This window comes from Vigna angularis, chromosome 10 (genome assembly GCF_016808095.1).
Source record: "Vigna angularis cultivar LongXiaoDou No.4 chromosome 10, ASM1680809v1, whole genome shotgun sequence".
Lineage (NCBI taxonomy): Eukaryota > Viridiplantae > Streptophyta > Magnoliopsida > Fabales > Fabaceae > Vigna > Vigna angularis.
Window position 1 is genome coordinate 19,273,954 of NC_068979.1, and position 27,130 is coordinate 19,301,083.

The 27,130-nt window shown below is 33.3% G+C and overlaps 1 long non-coding RNA gene across 1 annotated transcript; it reads left to right on the forward strand.

Moving 5' to 3' along the window:
- Positions 1 to 24,121: 24,121 nt before the first annotated feature.
- On the forward strand, positions 24,122 to 26,809 carry LOC108335553 (uncharacterized). The gene is made up of 3 exons (XR_001832754.2): positions 24,122 to 24,299; positions 24,438 to 24,501; positions 26,508 to 26,809. It is a non-coding gene; the product is annotated as an uncharacterized LOC108335553 (long non-coding RNA).
- The last annotated feature ends 321 nt before the right edge of the window (positions 26,810 to 27,130 follow it).

The following is a 27,130-nucleotide window of genomic DNA, read 5'->3' on the forward strand; positions in this document are numbered from 1 at the left end:
TAAAGTTTCATGGCTTCCAAATTGGGCCCTTCTTATATGAATTTTTTTTCCTAGTGTTAGGTTTGGCAATTGTAGGTGGTGGAGGTTGCGATGCGGCATCACAATGTGTTGTAGCTAGTGGTGGCTGTGATAATGCAATAATCCAACTTCCTTGACATGGTATTGTTGGGTCTATTGAAGTTAGCTAAGTTTATGGAGTTGAGTGCTTAAGGGTTGCGTAGGTGGTGTGCTTAGGGGTTGTATAATTGGTGTGCTTGCAGGTTCTTCTGTTTAAGGGGCATGTGGACAAATATTTCATTTGTGTCGAAGTTCTTTCAAATCTCACATCTCTTACATGTTCCGCCTTATCTTAATTATGTTTGATCCTTCTTTAGTTCTCAAGATAGTCTTATTTTCATTTTTGGTCTCTCAGGCAAGACCCTTTTAGTTAGAGACAAAACATCAGAATTACAAGTAATTTTCTAGACTTGTTGAGCGTTGACCAAGTATATAATTGAAAGGTATGTTTCTTCATATGTTGACCTCCTAACCTAGTATGGGATGCAGTCTTCTCTATTCATATTAAAAAAATATCATAGCCATGAGTGAGTGACAATACATAATTCTAGTTTTATTCCATTTCCTGTAGTTACATTCCATTTTCTCTATGTTGATCACAAACTTCTCTCCAATCATGGAGGTGTGGTTGACCTCAAACAATTTCTCTCTAAACCAGTTGTCATATGAAGTAAATCCAGAATCAATAAACCTAATATAAATCAATAAATAATTAAATCACATCCAATATGCAATATCTATGACAACCAATAAATGAGTAAGCAATTGTTGATGACTAAATTACCATATCATAAGCAATATGCAATATGTAATACGTGTAACAACTAATAACTAACTAATCAGTTGTCGATCACTAAATCATAATCAAAATACAATTACTATCTTAGTATCCAATATTTTGTTTTTTCTAATTCCTTTTGGTGTCTATTTTGAATTTTGGATAAAGAGAACCTTGATATGAATTTATCTTCTATTTTTGAAACATGATTCCAAAAAACTCCTCGTACATCCAAACTACAATATATATATATATATATATATATATATATATATATATATATATATATATAACATTGTCAAATATAAAAATGTCCTAAAAATAAAATAGATATTACATTTCATACCATTAACACACTGAAACATAATTTTAAAATGGGGATGTAAGAACCTAGAAAATAAAGTATTAGAGTTGGTAGATGTATTAAAATAATGAGACCGAGTATTTTATTATAAAATAACCTTATAATATAAATAGAACTTTCTAAAGCTCGGTTCATTATCTAAACTACTTTTATCTCTCTAAAACACTATTCTCTTCTCTTTCTCTCACTTCTCTCTACAATTTCTTACTCCTCAATCATTTGTTCAACGATCAGGAAGTGTCTAGGCAATCCCTGCGTCAAGGGCTACAAATTTGACCGATCAATTGGTTGAATCGAGCAAGTAAGTGATAAACCCCTTTTTCTTTAGTGTTTAGGGTTCTTGATCATGTGGTTCTGTTTTGCATGGATCAAGAATCCCTCTCCCTTGATTCTTAGTTTGTTTGTGGTTCTAAGGTTAGTCTCCAATCACCGATCGGTGATTTGTAGGTTTCTAGAAGTTCCTTGTGTCGCAAGAAATCTGTGGAGCGTTTAGAGGTTTTGGAGCTGTTGAGTCGAGGTAAGGGAAGCTAGATAATTGCTTTTAATTGAAGTGTGTAGTATAAGTTCAATGGTATGTGAGTACTAAACTGTTTGGATGAAAAATGTTATTGTGTGTCAGTGATAATTGAACTAATTGGGTGATATTGATGATTTGAGTGACAATGAATATTGTATAACATGTTGAATTTGTTATATGTATGTTTGTGAGATTGGATTGGATGTTGATAAAGTGAACTGTGTTGATTGAACTGTTAGAAGAAAAAGAGTAGTATTGATGGAAATTTTGTTGGGTTTAAAGGGAGGTTTAAGGTAGTGAATTGGTGAGAAATGGTTGGTGAACTGAATTGTTAAAGTTGGGGTTTTTATGAATTAGTTTGGGTTATGTTCAACACTTTAATTAGTGCCGTCAAAATGGGTTGAAACCCGTGAGCCAACTCGGCTCACCACGAGTTTGAGCCGGGTTGGGTTGGAAAAAAATACAAAATTTTTTATGTGAGTCAATTTTGACTCGGCTCACTAAGAACCCGGCTCACACGGGTTGAACTCGTGATGGGTCGGGTTGGCTCACCAACCCACATATTTTTTTTTAATTAAATTAAATTAATTAAATTAATTATTCAAATCCTATTTTTTTTATTGAAATCAAATTAATTAAATTAATTATTCAAAATGTACAACCTTTACTTAGCAATAAAGTCTTTCGCGCTGCTGTCTTTTCAAAAGTTTCCCTCTGCAAGTAAAATCCTAAGATTATAGATTGGATAATATTATAGATGGAGATAAAGAAGAGGATGCTTTGTGGATTTATCCATTCAGGACTCCAATTTAATAGATGAATAATATTATAGATTGGATAATTTAGGAATATATCATTTGTTTTATCTTGTTTTTAGACCTATCTACAAGTATGACAATTTTATCTCTTGCTATATATTTTTGTTAACAACTATATGTAGTTTCTTGGTCAAACGCTTATGTATGTCTCATTAAACTAAATTGGCAAAATTTTATGCTTGATAGCTTAGAATATATATAACAATATATTTCTTGTTTTATTTTCTTTTATATTAATTGATCCAATTATTATTGTTTCAATTTGATCGATCAAAGTAACATATTATAAGAATCTAAGAAGAAGAGGGTGAAAAAAAAGTTAATTAAGTGAGCCAATGAGCTAACCCGTGGTGGGTCGAGTCGGGTTCAAATTTTTTCGGCTCGCTAATAAATGAGTCGGGTTGAGTTGGCTCACTAAGTGGTAAACCCGTGGTGGGTCGAGTTGGGTCGGGCCGGGTTACCCGTTTTGACAGCTCTAACTTTAATTGGGAGAGATTTCAGCTTGGGGTGAGTGGTGGTAATGGTGTAGAGTTCAACTTGGTCTAGAACTCAAATGGAGGAAGTGAAATAGTGAAAACGTGGTTTTGGGGTTCTATGTGCAAATGGTCATTTTGGAGAGCTTTGGTCAGTTGTTTGGGACTTGTTTGAGTCCCTAAGTTGCTTGAAATTATGCCACAAGTGGTAGAATTCAATTTAAGTCTATAAGTTGAGTTTTGTGAGTTTTTAGTTGAGATCTTGTAGCCATTTGTTAAAAATAGGTTTAGAAAGGTTTAGACACACTTATTTAAGTATAATTGGATATATAACATGATCTAGGAAGATTAGAAGTTGGGAAAAATATGTTCATTTGGTCAAGAGTGGTTTGTGGGTAATAATTTTGCAGTTTTCGTGCTGCAGAATTATGCAGACTTTCTGAGCGACCCCACTCGCTCAACAAGAGGTCAAGGAGTCTGGGTCACTGTCTTAGGTTTTTTGCTCAGCGAGTTGGGTAGCTGAGCGAGTGAGTTGGGGGTCTGAATCACTGTCTCTATTTTTGCACAATGAGAGAGGTCGTTGAGCGAGAAGTTGGAGTCTAGGAGCACTGGAAGTTTTATTCGCTCACTGGACTGTGAGTGGTTGGGGTCTAGGATCACTGTTTTTTTATTCTCTCAGCGAATGGGGTCGCTGAGCGAAAGGACTCTATATGATCAAAGAAGTGATGTGATGATGATGTTCAAGTAATGTATGAGGTGTGGATTTCAAGTACCATGTGAGAAAGGAATTCCAAGGAGGAATATCCTAAGTTGGTTGTGTTATGCTATGTATTGATGAGGGGCTCCTGGATTGGGGAATGATCCTGGCACTCTCAATAACCTCATTTCATGTAGATATGGGTGATTATGTCGTGGAGAGTAGCAGGAGGTCCTAGTCTATGGTCATTGGTTAGGGCCATAGATGTTTGACAGATTAATCTTGGTGTATGGTTTTATTGGTGGTTGTTGAGGATGTGGTTATTATTATTATTATTATTTATAGTATAGGTAGTTACTTTTGTTCTTCAGGTGAACATTTTCATTCACCTAATTTGTAATTCTTGTTTTATCATTATAGATGTAATGTTCAGTTTAGTAGTTTTATATTACTAAATTTGGGATGTTATAGGGGACTACAACCTCAACACATTTACACATAATGGTGGACTACCACTATCAACTGATTCCAAAAACAACTATTGAATAAACCACGTTACATAAAACAATTATGTAAAGCACAACATTGAAAAACAAAAAATTTGAACAATAGTAACCCTAAACCCAAGCATTGATAACAAGAACACAACAATGAGAAAAATGGAAACTTTGAAATACACTATGGAAGATATTCAAGTGATACACACCTTCGATATACAATCCTAACGAATTCGTTGCCACTAGAAGCTTGATTTTTGAGTTCAAATCTTCATTTATCCCCACATTTGTCTTCTTCGATCATAAGAAACACCCTTTTGCAATGTTTTTTTTAATATTCTAATCAACCCAAATTTCTACATCAGAAAATATTTATGTGCCACATCCACATCACTTGCCAAATAACCATGCCTAATCATGCAAATGTTAAATATTTTAACAACGTTAACGAAAAAGGACTTATGGAACATTTTAACAAATTTTGGGATGCAATATTGAAACAAAAAGTAAAGCAGGGACCAATTTGAAATTTTTATACCAAAGTGGGGACTAATCAAGTAATTAAGCCTTATTTTTATTCTTAAATTCATATTTTGATCTTCGTAATTTGGGTTGACCTAAGCCTAGGTTGATTCATCTTAACCCAGCTCAATTTGACAAGGGGTTGATATAATGTCTTAGCCCAACTCGACTTGATCAAACCTAGAACAATGTCTCTCAATCCTACCTAGGCCTAACCGAACTTAAATTAAGAAAGCCCTAGCTTGACTCGATCAACCATGATCCTACCCTAACCTGACATGACTTAGATCCCAGTCAAATCGAATCGACCGTAGCCAGGGTTGACTTGGCTTGACCTGGGTCCAAGTTGACTCAAGTCGATTAGAGTGGGCCAACTTCACTCAACAAAGTGTAGGCCAACTCGAATCACCTTGACCCAGGTTGACTCAGCTCGAACTAGGTTGGGGCAAACTCTACTTGACATAGCCTAGGGTAGACTTAGTTTGACTTTTTCTTGATCGAGTTAGGGTTAACCTAGTTTTGATCCGATTTGAGCCTAGTCCAACTCGACTGAACATGGGTCGTGTATAAAAAATGAACATTGACACACCCCAACTCGACTTAAAATTTTATTTCAGCTAAGAACTTTGTATTTTTTATCCCATATCAATAATATTATGATTTTTATCACATCATGAAATCTTCATCATGTCATAGCAGTCGAGCGGGTGAGGCAGATTTCTTTCGTGAACTCTCACCTTGGTCTTAGGGCACGCTTCTAGAGAGCTCCTAAGACCTAAACCGAGCGGGTGAGGCATATTTCTTTTGTGAACTCTCTCACCTTGGTCTTAGGGCACGCTTCTAGAGAGCTCCTAAGACCTAAACCGAGCGAGTGAGACAGATTTCTCTTGTGAACTCTCACCTTGGTCTTAGGGCACGCTTCTAGAGAGCTCCTAAGACCTAAACCGAGCAGGTGAGGCAGATTTCTTTTGTGAACTCTCACCTTGGTCTTAGGGCACGCTTTTAGAGAGCTCCTAAGACTTAAACCGAGCGGGTGAGGCAGATTTCTCTCGTGAACTCTCACCTCACCTTGGTCTTAGGGCACGCTTCTAGAGAGCTCCTAAGACCTAAACCGAGCGACAATAAAGGATTATTCGAGAAGGCGTTAAATAAAGCAGGAAAGTAAATGAGGCATATGCGTCCAAAATAAGAGTTCAACGGGTGTGTGTATTCATCCAAAATAAGTACATTACAAGGTAAGAAGGTAAAAAAGTAGAAAAATCCTATGTCTATGTCTAAGACCTAGTGCTGGACATCAGCCCCATTGGTCTCTGCAATTACTTCACTGACAGCTTCAACATGGGGGACGACCGGAGGTGAGGGTGGAGGAACATGGATCGGAACTAGCTTATCATCCACCACCATCATGCTCACGTCACGTCGGTGGGAACTTGAAAGAGGAGGTTGCATTGGGCGAGCGCTTTATCGAACCCGAGTAGATGCTCGTTCACCACTTCATCGCCCAGAAGCTTATTGTCTGCCTCCAATCTTGTCACTCGATCCTGGAGTGAATCCCTCTCGGCCAACAGGGCATCCCTCTCTACCGTCAACTTCGTATTGGAAGTGGTGGCTTTTTGGAGGTCCAGCTTGGCATCGTCCAAAGACTGCTGCATGCGGCGCTGGGTAGCACGAGCCTCAGCCAACAAAGTGCTGGCTTTCTTCTTGTCCTCCTCCGCCATTCTTTCGGTCTCGGCCAGGCGGAGGGTCAAGTCCTGGTTGGACTTGAAGGCGGCATCGAACTTCTCTTGAAGAGCTTGGAGCTTTGTGGAAGCCGAGGCTCTCTTGTGGGCGGCATAGGCCAAGCACATTGTAGACCGAGCGACCAACTCCATAGCCATGTTGAAGGCCTCTTCCTCGGTCATCCCGCTGACTAAAGCCTTTTTCCTCAGCAAAAAGGTCAAAATGGATGTGTTTTGCCACCCACGAGTTTGGGCTCAATAGCCTAGAGAGGGGTGGCCTGTCGGGCAGTCTTGGCGTGTTTGGACTCAGCAGAAGTTTCCCGAACGGCCTTTCGTTTGTCCTTCTTCTTCGGGATGGACTCCGCTGGGGAGCCTGGTCGGTATGGAGCCGAGTGGATTTGGGGGAAGAAATCCCGACCGGGGGCAGAGGAGGTGGCGCCTTTTGGACTGGCAGGGATGTTGCAGGAACGACGACAGTGGTCGGGGCGTGGAAGGAGCTCCCTCCTGGTTTCCTTACATCACCCCCCTTTGAGTGAATAGACGGGCGAAGGTGCTGCTCTTTGATGGATCCATCTTGGACAGATAATCTGCACATCAAAAATGAATTTAGATAAGTTCCAAATGGCTGCTCAACAAAAGGTGGTCAAAAGTAGCTTACCGAACACATTAGATGGAAGGTCTTTGTTGCCTAGAAAACCGATTAGAACGCCGCAAGAGGAATTGGGGGGCAGCTGACATAGTTGATTTATTAAGTCCAGATCCTCGGGTGTCATCCGGGGCTTGGGCCAGGAAATAACCTTCTTTGGGTCTTTGGTCCAATAGAAGGGGAACTTAGCCTCTTTGTTCGGGAAACAGAAGCTTTGGTACCCAGTTTCCAAAGGCACGACTTTAAAGAAATGTCCTTTAAAGTCCTTGTACGAACTGTTGAAGAGGGTCAGCAGGTGTCTATTCTCGATCGTGCGAAGGGAAACCCAAGGCTTGGACGGATGAGGCTGTACATGAAAGAAGTAGAGGAAAGCCGCAAGGGTCGGGCTAAGCGCTAAGCCGGAACAGATAGCGGAGAACGCTTGCATAAATGCCCAACCGTTCGGGTGCAGCTGCATAGGAGCCACGTTAAGCGTCCTTAGTACGCCCATTTGAAAGTCCAAGAAGGGGAGCAAAACCTTCAGGTCTTTGAACATAGTAGCATAGACGTAAAAGAAGTCGGTGGGGTAATTACCCCGATCGTGGCAAACACGCTCGGTCATTTGGCAGATGGCTAGTTTAAAATGCCTAGCATCTTCAGCCACCTTGACCAGAGAGATATTGCCGATCAAATCCCTAAATGGGCGGCGATGGTGGAAGGAGGAAGAAATTTGTCTAACCTCATGAGGAGCCCAATCGTAGCCGGGGACAACCGGCCAAACTCTGGGTTTCCCATCCCAAGCGCTCGAGGAGTCCACGTGGATGACGACTTCCTCAGGAGCATCGCTATCCACTAGGAGATCGGAGGAGTTCCCTGAAGGAGAAGCCCCAACACCATGACCCGTAATGGCAACCAAGGAAGAAGATGGACTGTTAACATCGTCATCGGCGTACCCCCTACCCTCTTCGCTGGAGAATTCAGAAGACATGATTACCTGAGAGGATGAAGACGAGGAGGATAGCAGTAAGTGTAAAGCTGAAGGCAGTAGCGATGGCGAGAAGAAAGGAGTACAAAATTAGGGTAAAGGTGGAGCTATTTATACAAAGTAAAAAGCGATTCACCTACCAAATCTGGAGCGTCAAACGCAGAAAGATCTAACGATCTGGGCGATCTGACGGTTCATTTGCAGAAAGATATGACGGTTTAGGCGATCTGACGATTCATTTTCGTCTTTCCCGCCTAAATTTTACAGTCGCGACTCTACGAAGTCCCACTCTTGCAAACATCGACAACATAAGGGAAGCCGAGAATCGATCGGAGGCCACTTCAAAATCCTACGCAAAAATATTTTTTGTTAGGGCTTGGGGGACTTGTGTTACTACCGAGTATGGGTCGACCGACCGGGCGCGCTTAATCAATAGTCAATACCGAGTAGGTGGGATCGACTGACCGATCACACCGACCGGGCACGTAAGGGTGATGGAAACCGATCTTCCCCGATCGGACGCCAGGGTAGTACTCGCAAATTCTCTAGCCGTTGGCTGGAGACAGCTTTTGAATGACCATGAATGCGTAATTAATGGCGTAACGGTCATTATCGAGCAGTTAAGGTGAACATTGATCGTCATTAAGAGGTAAATGAATGAATAATATTCGTTTAAACCATTTAAATAACAAGCGATGGAGAAGGTAAACTCTCTGATTTTGATTGACTTTCACTAGACTTGCAAAGATAAATTCTGACTTGAGCGTCGGAGTGTCTCCTGCAGGTCACCCCCGTTTGATATTGAGAGAGGAAGAGACAGGAAGTTAAGGAAGAAGCGATAAGGACCGATCAGAGGAGGAGCATTCCCGAGCGGTAGTAGCAGGAGTTTCCCTCGGTCCCTTTCAGCAGAAACAAGATTGAATTGGTTTTTCTTAACTCATCTTATTTATTTATGGGTTAAATATGTTTTTAGTCCTTAAACTATTGGCCGTTTCTAGTTTTCGTCCCTCTTTCAAAGTAAGGTACAATTTGGTCCTCATTCTTTTTGAAACGTTCGTTTTAGTCCTCGAAAACTAAACACTGTTTTAAAATTTGGTCCTCATTTAGCAACAAATGAGGACTAAAACCAAAATTCCGAGGACTAAAACGAACGTTTTGAAAAGAATGAGAACCAAATTGTACCTTACTTTGAAAGAGGGACGAAAATCAGAAACGGCCAATAGTTTAGGGACTAAAAACATATTTAACCCTTTATTTATTTATAATAGTAAAATCAGGTTAGATGGATAAGATAAGTTAATGGTGTGAAAGTCAATTAGTTTTTCTCATATGAGTTTACTCAAGTTAAGATAAAAATGAGGTAATTTAACTTGATTTATTTTTTGTTAAGCCAAAAGTTGTGTAGTTCATCTTGATAGTCACAAGGTCGTGAATTGACTCGTTTAAAAATGTTTTGTTTTCTCGGTTTATGTATTTATTGTAATAAATTTAAGGTAGATTGACTTCACTAATCTATTTATAACATTATAATCAAGATGCTGACAAAAACATACCATAAAGATAATAATGAAAAATTAAAGTGTATGGACAAATATTTAAAATAAGCATTTAAACCATTCAAATATTATAAATTTTATGTCAGTCTACGTAATTAAAAATAAAAAATAATTATAATAAAAAAGTGATGTAAATAATGATAAAAGATGATTTAATCTAAGAGTTAAATGAATTATATTTAATTTAACCCACGTTAAAAAAAAAATAAATTTTTTTCAACTCAATCCGAATTAAATATATAAGTTGGATTGATTCACATATTTAAATTCATTTGGACATTTTTAGACTAAGTGAATTAACTCATTTAAGTATATCTTAATTTTCAATTATTTTATATATTTAATGCAATACATTTAAATGGGATTATTTCATTCAACATCTATACTTTTATATAAAGAAGAAGTAATTTTCTTTGGGATCGTATTTTAATTTGAGAATTTATCCTTTAATAAAAAAATTTATTTATTTAACATAATAAATAATTGAATAATTTCTTTTATTTTTAAAAAACTATAATAATTAATATATGAATAAAAGAATATATATATATATATATATATATATATATATATATATAATATTGGTATGCTTAATAAATAGTTATTTTTAGATTATATGTTGAATTTTTTGCTGTTTAACTTAATTATAAATTGATGATAGGAGATGTAGTAATTGACTGAGGTACCTAATGTTTTAGTTCTCTTGTCTTGGTAAAGAAACTGTAGGATGGAGAAATATTGATTTTTATATCACATTAAACAAGATGAGAAACATAGTTTATTCCAAGACATGGTCTAAGTATTTACTATGTTCATTATAATATGCCAGTAGAACTATGCACCTAATAAAAGTTGTGTATGAGTATATCAATGCATGGTTTGTGAGCAAAAGAGAATACAAATGAATTGGAGACTCATTCAACTTTTTTCTAGAAGTCAATCACGAGGTAACGCGTTGATTAATCAAGTTCTTGAGATTGAAGCAAATAGAAAATGATATTATTATTATATAGAATAAACTATCGCACCAGTGTATACACGTGCTTAAACTCGTATTAATCTATAAAACATATATGTTTTGGAAGAAACTTAATACTTCCTATAAATAATGTTGACTCAATATTTTGTTGAGAATAATGTTGTCTTCACTCTTTCTTTGTACTTCAACATATTTATACACTCAAGTTTTATTTGTGTTTTATGGTAAGTCATTATTATGTTTTAAAGAATATAAATTATTCACAATTAATTGTTTAAATTAACTTTATAAAATTAATTTGATGTTTAGTTATAATGTAAATTTATTTTAGAGATTTTTAATATTTTTTTTTATGTAAGAATATATATTTTGAATGTGAAATTATATATTAATAAATGGTTTGACAATATTTTAATAAAAGGGTGTATCCAACAAATAGTAAATCTTACTAGAATAGACTTTTTATTACTTTAATATAATGAACTTTAAGTCTAATTTGGTCTCATTAATGATATTATAAGTCGACTTATTCCGTTTTCTCTTATTTTGTATTGGGTCTGTAAGAAGTGGATTGATCGTGTATTCGGTATAAAATATATTGTTTAATTTCTTTAACGCACTTTACATGATATTTGACTTGTGAGCTTGTAGGTCAGGTCAAAGATGTTATTTGTTTAGGTATTATTTCTTTTTGTAATTTTATTCTCTAGTTATAGCATATATATTATTAAGATGTATATTTTTAATAATCTTATTTTTATTTAATTAAATTATTAGAAGTACTAAACTTTATAAGTCTATTTCTTAACATAAGTAATATTCATAATTTTATAATTTATAATTTTTAAATACAAACTTCTTAAAAATTGTATATAATTAACACAACAACCAAAACTAATATTCAAGTAAATAAATTGTCAAACAATAAGAATAGAAAGACCATCTTCAAAGTAAACTTAATTAATGACAAATCCATTGAATACTTATGTAAGTGAATACTTATGTAAGTGAATACCTTATAAATTAGGGGCATATTAGCAAATACACATAAAAATACACATAAGGCAGAATATATGAACTAACTGGTCCGGCATTGTTAGTTCACATGAGTTGTAGGTTATACGAGATAAGTATAAAAGGACCAAAAGACCAAAATATTTAATCCATCTTACACTTTTTCTTATAAATATGTGAATCAGTTCATATCACCTTCTATATGTTGTCATTCTTATTTAACCTTTGATTTGTAAAATAAAATTTAATTCATTTATATAATATAAATTTACCTTATATTTAATAAAAAAATCTCCAACAACCATAAACATTAATGTAAATTGAAACTAAAAATCCTATAGATTATTTTGTGAATTTCATTAAGGAACGAGGACTAAAATCAGGCCAAACAACATAATTAATGGATAACAGATAGATATCCTTCCACTATATATCTTTGTTGGTCTCAAGAAAGTCAACGTATTTTTCTTTTCTTTTTTCATGTGTAAACAATACTTGCATGAAAAGATTCTTGTGGTTTGGTTTTTGTGAAACGGATAAAAGAATTAGCTTTGCTTGTTAGCCAAGCACTACGCTGAGATTAATATTAAACTAATTTAATCTTGGATGGTGGTAACCCAAGTTTGACTCGTATGTTTCCATATTTAGCAACCTTATGTTTACATTGACTTTCAAATTTATGAGAGGTGGATAAGCTTTACTTCTAGAATTAAAGGTGTTCAATAAATTGACCTAAAGAAGTAGATAACGTTTTACTTAGTCATAAAATATTTCATTTGTATTACAATAATAGTTTGAAAAGTTGTTGGACTTTACCACAATTCGATATATTGTAATAATAGTTTTAAAGTAACATTGTATTTTTTTTTCCTATAAAAAAGTTTTCTTTGTTGGTATTTTACTTTGTCTTTTAATCTTTACTTAACTCTTAATTTGAAAAAGGCTTTCTGTTTTTCTTTTCTTTCAAAAAGTAACAATTAAAAAGTTAGAGGACTGGTATGCGAGCAAATGAAATAGGTAGAAGTAGAATACTTAAAAAATGTGTTGAAAACATTTTAATATTTATAATTAGATTGTTGTTAAAAATTGTTAATTTGTTTTGATCTGATACTTTTATTCACACCTCTCCGTATCATTTCAGTATCAGAAAACAACATTGGTTTTCTGAAAAAAAGTCCATTTTTTATAAATAAAAAGTTATATAAAATAATAATATTTAAAGATCATAATACTTGATTGGAAGGATGATTTGGACACAGAATGAAAATGACTAGGTGAATTAGGGAAATAAAATATTATTTGAATTAAGAAAAAAATGATTAGATTTAAGTAAATTTAATATATAAGTTTTTTTTATGATGTGATAAATATGATAAATTAAAAAATATTTTAATAAATACAATTAAAATGATTATTTTATTTTTAAAGATAAATTGATATACATTTAAATGTAAATAACGAAAATAATATTAAAATTAAATTAAGAATGTTATTTATTTTTAAAACAAAGTTAAAATTAAAAAGATAAAATTAAAACTAAAAGGAAATTGTAGGAATAAATTTTAGTTATATTTTCTTAAAAAATAATTTGTATATTATTAATAAAATTATTTATAATTATAATAGTGATTAAGTTTTTTTCTTAAAGTTGTTATAGATTGACGTTATTAATATATAAAATGAAAAGTTCACTACCTCTGTTTTAATACAAAAAGAATCGATTCTAATTTCTGTTTTACAATCTAGAATTCATTCCCTAAGCACCATTACACTCAGAATCCATTCTCTCTCTCTTACGCGGTCAGCAAAAAATTCCCCATACGTGAAACTCGCCAATACCAGTATATGCATTTTCTCCATTCCCTAACGTTAGAGAAATAATATCTAAATACCAAAAAGTAAAAGTAATATGTATCTATCTATTATATAAATTGAAGGAACACTTTGGACACGTGGCAGCTTTCAAAGAATATTTTAGACATGTGTTAACTCTTCAATTTTTTCTTAAAAAATTTAAAAAGAAAAACAAATCTATTATTCAAACTTTAGTAACATTTTTATACTCTACAATAAAATTTAAAAGAATATTAATACTTTCTTAATATAAATATGGAAACTTCATATATTCTCTAACATTGAAAACGTCCTTCAGGAGTTTATTTGTGAATAATAAATTGTAGACTAAAATTTGATAAATTCTTTTGAAATGCTACCCCAAGTTTATTTATAATAAATGAAAATATATGCATTATGAAATAAATATGTTTATTTTTTCTAATAATAATAATAAAGTAAATAAAAATTGTATAATAAAAGATAATTTTTACTTATTTTATGAATATTTTTTGTTATTAATAATTATTTTAATTTAAAAATAATTAAATTTTAAAAATATCAGTAAAATTAGTAAGATAAATATTTTAATTTTAAAAAAAAATTATTTGTTCAAGAGTATAAATGAAAAAATAATGTATATATTAAAAATATAAATAATTTCCATATAATGGTATAGATAAAAATGATTTTCATTAATAGTAAAATAGATAAGTCAAATCAATAAAATTTAAAAGGATATCAATACTTTCTTAACATAAATATGTAAAGTTTAGATACTCTTTAACATTGAAAACATTGTTTTAGGAGGAGGAATCGTGGCTACGTTAAATTCTAAATTTGGAAATTTTTTAATTTGAAAAAGTAACTATAATGGATTTAGATTTTTTTTGTGATTTAGGCTGAATTATAGATGTAATATCTCAATTAATAGTTTAAATTATGCCTAATAGCCTATTTTGTCCCTAGTTTTGTTCGTTTGTGTCAATTAGGTTCTTGGTTTAAAAATGGCGTCTAGTTGGTCTTTAATTAGAAAATTTTGTGTCAACATTATCCTTTCCGTTAAAAAACACTAATGGTGTTAATGGATTGATGATATGACAGTTTCTTTTCAAATCCTATTTTTTTAATCTTTGAACCACCTAATCCCTCCTGTCACGTCAGCTTTGCCTTCCCCAAACAGTAGAAACCCTAATTCCTCCACCGTAGCTAAATCCTATTCGCCACCACCACCTTGCCACGCCGCAACAGTCCAAACCCTATTCAACTGTCTCGCCACCACCCACACCGTCAATGTCGCAAAGAACCTGCAACCACCACATCGTGTTTCACCATCAATGCCGCACCACCCACACCGTGAAACCCATCCACCACCATGAACCATGCCGCGTTGTCACCACCATGCCGGAAATCGCACAACCAGGTTCGAACCTACCCTCCACCATCAATCTCGCGCAACCCAAATCACCACCAACAACATCATCTTCTTCCTCGCGATTAAGACCCAGAAAAACCCAAAAAAAATCTCAATTTTCAAACTCCCAATTCGCGCAGATCAGACAACCCTCGCACCATCCCAATTTGCACTGCCACCATTGCGAGACCCGAAAGCTTTTACTTGCTCCACCATGACCTCGCAACATGCCTCCATAAACAACGCATCCATACTCGTCTGAACCACCACTGCGGCGTGATACAAGTGAACCCTAATCGCGATCTCCATTCAAAATGTCATCCACCACGAGCACGATGCCGCCGCAACCGCCTTCGTCGCGCCTTCAGCCTGCAAAGGGAAATACAGAGAATGCAAACCCAATCTGCATCCAAAACAGAATCACGAAACCATGTTCATCCCCTTCGTATCCAGAAGCTTTCCTCACGCAACCATGGCAGTTCTCTTGAACCAACACCATGAATCCTTCATCGCCCCAGATTGCAACCTACAAAAGAAATCATAAACCCTAATGCAGTTCAAGACCCTAATCGTGATCCAGTAACAACGAGCAACTCGTGCCTCCATTCATGGCCGAGAATCGCGAGTAACCTTCCTTCGTGGCGTAGGAGTAAGTAGTTTCCCTCTCCATCAAAACCCTAATTTTGGGTGGAAGAAGGGGCTACCATGTGCAGTATCCTCCTCAACCTTTAATTGCTTACCACGTCACCACAAATAACATTAAAATGACACGTTACCACTATGTACTATCACATCTTCAGACTATTAACTTCCTTTGTTTCTTTTTAACGGAAAGAACGATGTTGACACAAAATTTTCTATTTAAGGACAAACTAGACACTATTTTTAAACCTGGGACCTAATTGACACAACCGAGCAAAACTAGGGACAAAAGAGGCTATTAAGCCTTTAAATTTCTAAACAAAATATTATAAATTATGATATTACATAACATATAGATAGCAAAATACAAAACATAGATGCATTTATTCTGAGTAATAACTATGTTGATATTTTACATGCACAAGGTATTACAATCCAAACAAGTCTTTCTAAGAAACATAAAACATCTATAGCAAAGATTAGATGAAGAAAATAAAACATAGGTATCACTCTATAGCATCTTCAACCTCTAAAAAAGTTGTGTCAACAGTTAACTCATTTTCTGCTCACACCAATAGTTGATCACAACAAAAAGATATACAACATAGGAAAAAAAAAGAAAGAAGGGTGAACTAATGTTAAAAAGAAAATATCATAAAACAATTAAGACATATTATTTTAATTTCACATGTATATCATACTATCATTATGAAACATACATACAATTGACTCTAGACTCAATTATCTATATTCATGCTTTGACATATGTATTCAATGTAGTTGTGTACTCGTAATAGTATTTATACTCTATATAATCTTAAACACATGGGTTACCACCCTACCACTCACGAGGTTAAGCTTTTCATACCTAAACTAAAAGTCTAGGAATATCAATTAAATAGCTAGTAGAATATCAGAATACCCACTTTCAAAACTCTCATATGTCAAAGCATACCATAACAACCATCTAGACTTAGAATTTCTCTTTCAAATTCTATGAACAACCAAACCACTTATCCACATATTAAATTTTTCATATTCACATCCATACAGTCATTATACTCCTTAACACATCAAAAGAATATAGATCAATGCCAAAACCACAAAACAAGTTAGCCAAAACTCATGAAATTTGAACTGGCGTTCAGTGGTAAGAATGACGTTGAACACCATTCTTCTCGCAAAATGGCTCGCTCAACGAGACCATTTTGTTGCTTAGTGATAAAAACTTAAAATGGTTTCAGACTTGTAGTGGAAAGTGACGCTCAACAGTGCCCTACCATCGCTCAACGCTAGACCATTTGCAAAAATGGTCGCTTAGCAAAAAAATGACGCTCAACGACCTAATGCTGAGTTGCTTCCATACCTAAAACATTAAGGCAACACTCAGCACCACATCAGTCCCGCTCAATGCGATATCGAAAAGTCTTCACTTCAAATCTAAGATTTAGGTAAACATAGGCATGTTCAGATGATCATATTAGTATTTCTGACTCAGTATTTGATTCAAAAGTAATTCTTAATGTCATAATGAACATCAATTTGATCAAATGGTCACTTCTTGAGTTTTTTCAATCACTAAAATTCAAGCACACACAACACTTAATTCAGGCAATCCAATTCAGCACACAATTCAACACCAAAACAACAATCAAGTTCGACCTTCCAAGTTCAACGAAAAATCTCTAACTCACACACACTAAAGCATCTAGCTTCCCTTACCTTATAGATGCACAACAACTGAAAAGTGACCCTAAGATAGGTCCACAAGCATAAGGCATTCTATCTACTCCTACAAACAACAGAAACATGATTATGGTATGTTGTTAGAACCAATGATCAATAAAAAGTCTTATAGAAGGCGTAGAAGACACATGCAAGTTCAAATAACTCACGAGCATGGAAAAACTCAAAAACTAAGAAAAAAAGTAGAAATCAACTTATTCTTTTGCAAAAATTAATAAGTTGAAGTAGAAGACTTCGCTGCAATGATCACTAAGGTGGTTTCTAATCTTCAAATAAATGAACAAATGGTCATAAATCTTAGAGAGAGGTACAAAGCTCTTATAGACAATGTTTTAGAGATAATATGTTTATAAGTAATGAAACTTGTTAATAGAATTTATATTTATACGTTAAACTTTTAATATTAAAATAATTAAGTCTTATTATTTAAAATACATTATCATTTATAAGATCCTATTTTTCAGGATCTTACGATAAACTACTCTTTATGTGTAACATTCAATTCAAAATAGTTTTTTTTTCTGGGTTATGTATATTTAATTTTGGGAGCTACAAATTAGGATTTTGAATTCAATTTTCAATATTCTTTACATGCCTTATATGCTTTACACACTCATATATTTTGTTTGTAGTTTATCTTTATATTCAAATTTTGACTTGGTTTGATGAGTTTGTTTCTTTGTATTCAGTTTACCGTGGTCTTCACAACCATTTAAAATTTATATGTAGATGAATATGCACAAGCCAATTTATTCCTTCAATGAAATCACTCTAGAGAAAGGAAAATCGGAACATAGTTTCAAGGGTATTAAGGTTGTGGTGCGTGTGTAAGTTCACTAAGCACAAGTCTCCTTTCTCATTAGAGATGGTGTTACAAGATACGTAGGTAATATACTCAATTCATCATTAATATGAATGTGTTAGAACTTCTTATATGACTTATCTCTTTCAATATTCTTATATGACTTAAGTCTTTGGTAATGTTTTATAATTATGTATTTGTAGGTATCATTGTCCTAAACTTTTTTATAAGGTTTAATGTTTCAGTAGGTCCCTATTTTCGTCCAGAATCTCAAATAGGTCCTCTTCTTTTTCGGCGTCTCAATTGGGTCCTTATTTTGTGAAAATTGCATCAATTAAACCCTTACCATTAAATTGGACCTAACAACGTTAACGTATACTTGACGTGGCGCAATGAACTATATTTTTAATTGACGTGGCTAAATGATGTGGATTTAGATTATTTTAAAATTAAAAAATTGAGAGCCCTAGTCACCACCCACCCTAGAGCTTCTTCTTTCACATGTTAGGCTTCTCTCCTAAAGTTCTACCAGAGACTTCTCCCTCTCCATCGATTCTGCCATTCATCTTTCATCTTCACACCGAAGCCATGATTTGAAACTTGGATTGGAGAGTTGATACTCCCTTGGGGAATATATTCTATTGACAGATCTGAATTGTAAAAATTTATCTAATCCTGGTTTTTGGTCGTAGTTTACAAAGCAAACGGAGAGCATGTTTTGGAAAGCGGTGGTCATCCCGTTTGTGAAACCGTCTAGACGATCCAATTTTTTTTAATCTTTTTCATTGAATGGGATCGAAATGTTCCAGAGGAGTTTGTTTGTTTGGGCTTGGCTTTGCTTTGCCTAGTTATGATGATGTGGGGCACCTCTATATTTTTGTTTTTTAAAACAAACTCTAGTTTTTGGATTTTTCTTATATTTTTTCTCTGCTCCTTTTCCTTTGTCTTCTTTTCCTTTTTTTTTGCAATGCCTTCTTCTATTATCTAACGAGCTTTGACCCAAGCAAACAAAAATACAGTGCGGTTAATTGACAAGGTTGGATTGATGATGATGATTGCGGAGCATCTATTCTATTTCGTTTGTACACTCTACTGTAAGAAATTTTATGACAGTCTTTTGCTTTTCCCTGATACATCTCCAACCCACCCAAACCTCACTCATTATACAGAGCACCAAAACCTCACGCGTCAAATAGAACCCTAAATCCCCAAATTGATATCCCAATTTGTGAAATTGATTGAACTTTGCACGAATCCTAATGTCAGAACCAACTTCTCCCACCAACCTTCGCGCTTCCAATCGAACAACAACGATTTTTTTTTCTCTCACAAACCCTAATATGAAGCCCCAATCTTCTTCCCCAAATCTGATTTCGAATTGGCAATCGAAAGAGAGAGGGGTTGCTGCACATAATTTACATCCTTTTGACCACTTCACCCTTATTTATATTTTATTTCCCCTCAATCCATTTATTAATTCACAAATTCAAAAAATACACTTCACACATGTTTTTAATGCCACATCATTTAAAAACACGTTGTATGTCACGTAACACCCTCCTTAACGGAGTCTTCTTAATTTGACGTTGATTCAATTTTACAAAAATAAGGACCCAATTGAGACGTCGAAAAAGAAAGAGACCTATTTAAGATTATGGACAAAAATAGAGACCTACCAAAACATTAAACTTTTTATAATTAATAGTATATATAGATGATGCATTTGATATGGATGAAGATTTCAGAATGAGCGTTGGCATTATAGAGGTCGATAAATAATTGTAAAATTTTCTTCCTAACCAATCCCTCTTTATGTTTTATAATTTTTTCTCATTTTGTATAGGATTTACTTAAATGAGTCAAATGATAATGAAGCTCAGTGTTTAAGTGTTGGTTTGAGTTCTGATGTTTCTCACTTCTTAGACAGGAGATGGTACAAGTATTTTTACCCTCTACAGCAGGATATTAGAAAGAAAGTCTTCAAAAAACTATTAAGATTGAAAAGTGAGTGATTATAGCTCATAGCTATTTTAGAAAAGTCATTAAATTTGAAAGTATTTAAGAATAATTTATATTAATCTATCTACTTATTGAATATATTTTGTTCTTATTTATTTTGATGTTACTTCGGGTTTGAGATCAATTATGAACATTTGGTCTTGATGTTGTAATGTTATTATTGACATCAAGTCATTTTACTTTAAATACTCCATTTCTTATTCTCATCTCACCATATCAGACCTCGGAAAACCAAATCCAAAAACCCTCTGTTAGAGTAATTAAAACGCACTTAGAAACCCCTCTGCACTGATGCCAGGTGTCAAGAAACGAGGATCTGAAATCAGTTAGTGGAATGCAGGTGTCAGTAGGAGAGCGGACGCTCGTCTTACGTGGGAAGGAAAAATGATTTTCTGAAACCTTCTTCCCACTCTCTCTGCATGCACCCTTAGTCTTCCAAAAACTTGATCTTTCAGTTTCTCCTTCTTCTCTCTAGCAAACTTCCCCTTCTCTCTACTGTAACTCATCTCTCTCTACTCTGATCATGTTTCAGAAACCGTAGAAGTGTTTTCGGCGGTATAAGCTTCAGTTTGAACCGATCATTTCCGCGTTCTGAAACTGGTAAGTCTTCTATTTTCTTAACCTTCGTTCTGGCCAGCATGCAAGCCAAGTTCTGGTTTCATGAGTCTTTCGTATAAATTCTGAATCATTGTTGGTATGTTCTTTGATTTTGGTTCGTAGATTAGTTGAACTGTTGTGAGTAGAAGGAAATCTTAGTTCTTTGGCAAACCAACTACAGTCAGTAGGACGTCCGTTTACACTAGAGGTAAGGGAAGCTTATTCAATTTAATTCTTATATTTTTGACTATATTGCATGAATGTTCGTTGAATTGTATGAAGCATGACTATGTGAAGATTGATTATTTGATATGTGAAAATAACTGAGTTGATGTATGATTATATGAAATGGGATATAGTTGTGAGTTTGAAATTATGAAGTATTATGCTGAGGAATGAATTTGAATATATGTGAATACTGAATAATAAATTCCCTATGCTATTGAACGTTCGTCATTGAACGTTCGTCATTGAACTGTCTTTGACCGTTCGATGTTTCTTATAAATTCTTTTGAGAGTGAATTCTTTCATTTGGAAAGAGTTCCTGTTGAGGACGAGCGCCTTCTTGTAATAGTACTATGTTTGAGCGTTCGGCCAAACATAGATTCACTTGCGTGTTAAAGATATTTTATATGTTTAAGTTATTCTTCAACAATGTCTCCAATGTGTTTATCAATATAATTATAAATTGTTCCTATCATAAATTATTAATAAGTCTCAGCTCTCATTTCCATAATGAGTGGCGTTCGGTCTTATACCAAACGTTCATAAACCTTTTAACTTAGTTATACTAATGAAACCGCGTTCGTCCAAACTCTGTAGAAATTTCGTTACGGTGTTCGGTTATTGACCGGCACTCAGTCTTGATATATATATATATATATATATATATATATATATATATATATATATATATATATGAATTATTCTACCTTAATTCTTTAAAGGGCGTGGCACGTATACCTTCGATGTCTCCAACCTATAGTTTCCTTACCTACTGTATTCTTCAAGTGTTGATTTTAGTTTATGAGAATCAGTTCATTCAACTGATTCATGTTATAAGTAACGTTCGTTACATATTCTTATAGTCATGTACGATTTCTTCTTAAACTCTGAAAGTAACCCTTCAGTCTTATCTTATTCTGGAATGAGAGATTTCACGGTCTCGTTCATCTCGTTCGTCCTCGTTCTAAAGAGGGCTGAACGTTCGTTATTTGACGTTCTTCGAAAGTGTGATAAAAACGATATTAACATGAGAAATTATGAATGATGAAAGGTATATAATGTGAATATAAGGTTTTGGATTTTGAACGAGCGTTCCGGGGAGGAACGACTCATGAATGAATATTTGAAAGTTGTAAGGTATGACTGTGGTAATGCTAAGCTGTCGATTCATCCTGATGTTCCGTGAGTACTCGTCCTCACGTTGAGGGGGTATGTCATGTGTGGGAACGGCAGGAGGTCCTAGTCCTTAGGGTCACTTTGGACAGATAGGGCTAACCTCGGATGGCAGCTGTTGAGAGTATCCCAGTTACTACATCACCCGGGTGCACGAACGTCGTAGCTACACAGATGTCATACAGTCCGGACGGTCGGTCTAGTAATAGGCCTTGCTTTAAGGGTATTGTTAAACTCATATGTGTGTTGGTGTATGAATTGTATGTTTGAAAATGAATTAAATTACATAAGCTTACCCTGTGTTTCCTTGTGTTGTCTTGTTGTATGTCCGTCTTGTCGTTGCAATGATCATCCGTGTGGATGTGAGCAGATGGAAGCGCGCTACTTGAAGAGGCGCTGGAAGAAGAAGCTTTGGAGGACGAGAACCTTGTAGAGGTGGAAGTGCAGGCCGAACAGTAGACCGTTCGATTGTAGTTGTAGTTTAGTATGAAGTGACCGTTCGGTCACTTCCTTTTCCTTTTGTAATATTGACCGTTCGGTAATAGTATTTTTTTAAGCCGTTCGGTCATGTTTTCCCTTTTATCTTGTACAATTTACTTTTGTTAAACCTATGTAAGGCCGTTCGGCCATAACCGTACTCTTGTTTAATTATAAGACTGATTTGAATTATCATTAAGTGTAATTAATTCTATTATATGGTTTTACTGTATTTTTGAGATGTTACACACCATTTTACTTTTAATGTTCATGTTAACTTCATATATTCATTTCTTCTTATTAAATATTTTTAAGAAATTATTAAATATGTTTTTAAGAAAATAAAACATTATTTTTCATAAACCTTCAATAAGAATAATTACGGAAATTATATTCTTGAACGCAAACAATATATTATCTATATTATGTATTAGATATTATATTAGATACTACATACTATATATTATGTATATAAACTTATTGTTATTGATGATAATAGTTATACAAATTAATTTAAATTAATTTGTATAATTAATTGTTTCCTTAATTATTTCAATTGAATTTAATTACATTTTTAAAGTTAAATGATTTATTATTTTATCTGAATAATTTATATATTAATTGATCAAATTTGACACAATAACTAATATAAATTAAAAAACAATTAATTCTTATTTAATTTTTAATTTTAATATATATGTAGATTTACGGAAAATATACATGTATATATTATAATAGCACTGATATCTTAGCACTTGTTTAAAAGATAACCATTTTTTATTGAATTAAAATTTTGTATTTACAAATTTATATTTCTATTTAGTGAAAAAAAATTGTTGTAATAATTAATTAGCATTAGGTATGTTTTTATTATTATTAATGTTAGCAGTTATACAAATTAAATTGTATGATTAATTATTACTTTAATTAATTTAATTTAATTACATTTTTTTAAAAACCAAACATTAGTTATCTTTTTGATATATAATATTTGATTCATCATTTAATATTATTTTATGAATTATTAATTATTATTTAAAACTGAAATTATTAATATGGTACACATTTGTAGATAAACAAATTAAATTGTATGATTAATTATTTTTTGAATTAATTAAATTTAATTACATTTTCTAGAACTCAAACATTAATTATCTTTTTAATATATCATGTATTAATTGATAAAATTTGATTTATCATTTAATATTAATTGTTTAATTACTAATTATGATTTACTATATCAATATGACATTATTAATTATTAATCTTATTATGTTTCAATACAATGATTATTTATTATATTTATTATGAAATTATTTATTATATACAAATATTGTAATTGATTAATTAATTCTTTGATTTTTTTAGTTCTTTTATAAGAAATAATACGAATAATATTTAAAGTTTTGCTTACGTTTTTGTTCAAATTAATATTATTATTAACAAATTATAATTAACTTCAAATAAAATTTAAAACTTTAATTATCAGCTCGGAATGAATTTACAAATAAATTTGCTACAAGCATTTTTGTAATAACCTTTAAAAAAAAAAAAAAAAACTTAAAAACAGTTAGTTTCTGAAGACATTTTCAGAAACTTACATTTCATTTTCTCTCCTTCAAACATCTCTCTATCATTGTCCTCTCCAAAACCCATTCTTCTCTCTAGATTTCCCCTCCATTGAGTCACTGGATTCCCATTCCGCAGACGTCTAGGCGATCTTTGCATCAAGGGCTCCAATTTTCACCGATTGCATTTGCGATTTCGTAAGGTAAGTAACTTTCCCCTTTTTGAACTGTGATCATGTAGCAAATTTTGCTGCATGTAGTTCACTTGTGATTTTTCCCCAAAATCTTAACCCTAAGCTTATTTTAGAGACTAATTTCTATCACCATTTGGTGAAATATAGGTGCTGTCAATTTTTCTAGAGTGCCTTTGGATTTCCTCTTGAGTTTAGCTACTGGAAATTTAAGGTAAGGGGAGCTGAGTTTTTCTTTTTATTTATGCCTTGTGAAATCCTTGTATGCATGAAATGGGTTTTGTAGAAATTGTGAAAGAATGCCTATTTTTAATTATTTCTTTCTTTCACATTATTTTAATTATTGTTTCTGCACAAGAAAACCTTGTTGTTTGGATGTTGTATTGCACCTAAATCATTTCTGATTGCTGTCAAAAAGGCATGTTGTTAGCTATTATAAATTCTGCAAATTTCTTGATGTGTTAAATTAAAATTCTGCAGAAAAAAAAATGCTGCTGTTTTTAAAAATTTTGCACCAGAAAATGTTGTTGTTTCTGTCATTAAAAAAATGCTGCTGTTTTAAAATTTCTGCACCAGAAAATGTTGTTGTTTCTGTCATAAAAAAATGCTGCTGTTTTAAAATTTCTGCACCAGAAAATGTTGTTGAATCTTACTAAAAAGCAATTAGTTTAAGCTTGAATATTCTGATTGCAGCAGTCTTGGTACTGTATTTTCACTTTTGAAGATGCTGTTTCTCTTTAAAAATAAATGCTGGTTGAACCTCGATGTAATAAGTAATGTGTGGTTTTCATCTAGTTTATTTGCCTATAGAAGATGTATTGACTAAGAGATTTATTTCGGAATTTTTGATAGTTGCATAAGCATGAATATGGTTTCTTACTTTTAGAAAATGCAGAGATAGAGATAAAGTTAAGTGGTATAGAATTTAGAGTAAAATAATGAGGATGTAGTTAGATGCTACAGGAAATTTTCACTAGGTACGGAAATAAGAAGCTAGTGGTAGACAACCTTATATTTTTTGTTTATAAATGATTGGAAATGAGATCTCTGTAGCATTCTCGTAAGTATAAATTGGTGGTTTTAAAGAATTGGATAAGTTATAAAAAGAAGGGTATGGGAGGGTCGTGAGGGTATTTGTTTTTAATAATAATTTGTTAAATATCAAATTTAGTTACTTTAATATGTTAGTCTTCTTTGTTGGAAATTGTTTACATAAACTTAAATCATAAAAGTTTAATTAACATATTTTATTTAAGCCATGATGGTTTAAGAAAATATATTTTTGGTGTATTAGAAATTACATTCCAGAGGCCTTTTAATTTTATTGAAGTATGACTTTAAATATTATAGTGTGAGCATGTAGATAGTTTCACTTTTTGTTAATTTTATTAACTTTAAATATTGAAAGGAAGGAGCTATTAGACATATGATTGTACTAGGGTCATCCTTGCTGATTAATGATAGAAGTATAAATGGTTGTAATGTAGTCTTAGGCATTCATAGAGAAATGATGAACTATTATTTATTTTGGGATTGTAGAACTATATTACTTGGTGGCAACTTTAGCGTGTATATTTTGGTTCAAAGGAATTATGAAATGATCAAAAGTCTTGATTGGTGTGAAACTTTGAGAGGAATTATTGATTCAAGAGGTATATCCTATGATTTAAAGTGGTTGGATTGAATAGGAAAGTAAGATCTCTAGGTGAGATCATTTAGTGTATTGAATGAATGTAAGAGGCTTTCATATGAGGGTTATCCCTAACACTCTAACGATCTCTCATTCTCACTTAGAGAGGATTGACGCGTGTGGTGAGAGTAGTGGGAGGTCTTAGGGTAGACGCTATCACTGGAGGTCTATTCCGCGGTAACGGATTAGCCTTGTGTGTGGTCGGGTGAAACCCCTCGGCAATGGCTTTGCAAAGTAGTAGGGGCCACCACAAGTGCACAACCCGCCTCAGCTCTACATTCATTCCAAGTCCGGACGTGTCTAGAGTCTTAACATGATATGATGCTTGTCTTGATGAGTTTTATGAAATAAATGCTTATTTTTATGATGACTAAGGTGTTTATGTGTGTATGGATATTCTGGGAAATGCTAGATTGATTGAAAATGAATTGTATGATTGTTTGAGACCTAGCTCACCCTTGCATTTGTATGTGTTGCATGTGTTTGTTTTCCCCTTTGCGATGATCATCCAATCCTTTGGATGTGAGCAGTAGGTGATGATGTACCTTTGGAGCAAGCTTTGGAAGTTGAGGAAGACCCAGCCCCTAGTGCTTAGGATTTCTACTAGCTCTTAATTTAAATAGCTCTTTATTTTGAAAGACTTCTAGCCTTCATTTTATCATGATTTGTATTTTGGAAACACTCTTTAGGTCCCATTGAACCTTTATTCAATAATGTATTTTGGAGAATTATGAACTTGTACTTAAGTTTTAAAACTTCCCAGCCAGACTTGGATAACTGTACTCCTTAATCCTATCTATTGTGTACTCTTAACTGTTTTCTATTATTATAATCGACGCATTCTACATATATACATTGTTATATATTTTGGGATGTCACAATTTTATTTTTCAAACCATTCAACTGTGTTTTTTCCCAGCAGTAATATTTTCTCAAAACATTCTTTCTTTTTAATTTTTTTTCATAATAAAAATTTTATATTACTAAAATAAAAATAATATAATACTTTCTATTGAAATTATTATACATTAAGAAAAAATTTAATTTAATTCCAGATACAATTATTTTTTTAAAAAACAATTATAAACTCAGATTAAAATATTAAAAAAATAAATCCAAAATTATTAAAAAAATCTCATCATTTGCGGATACA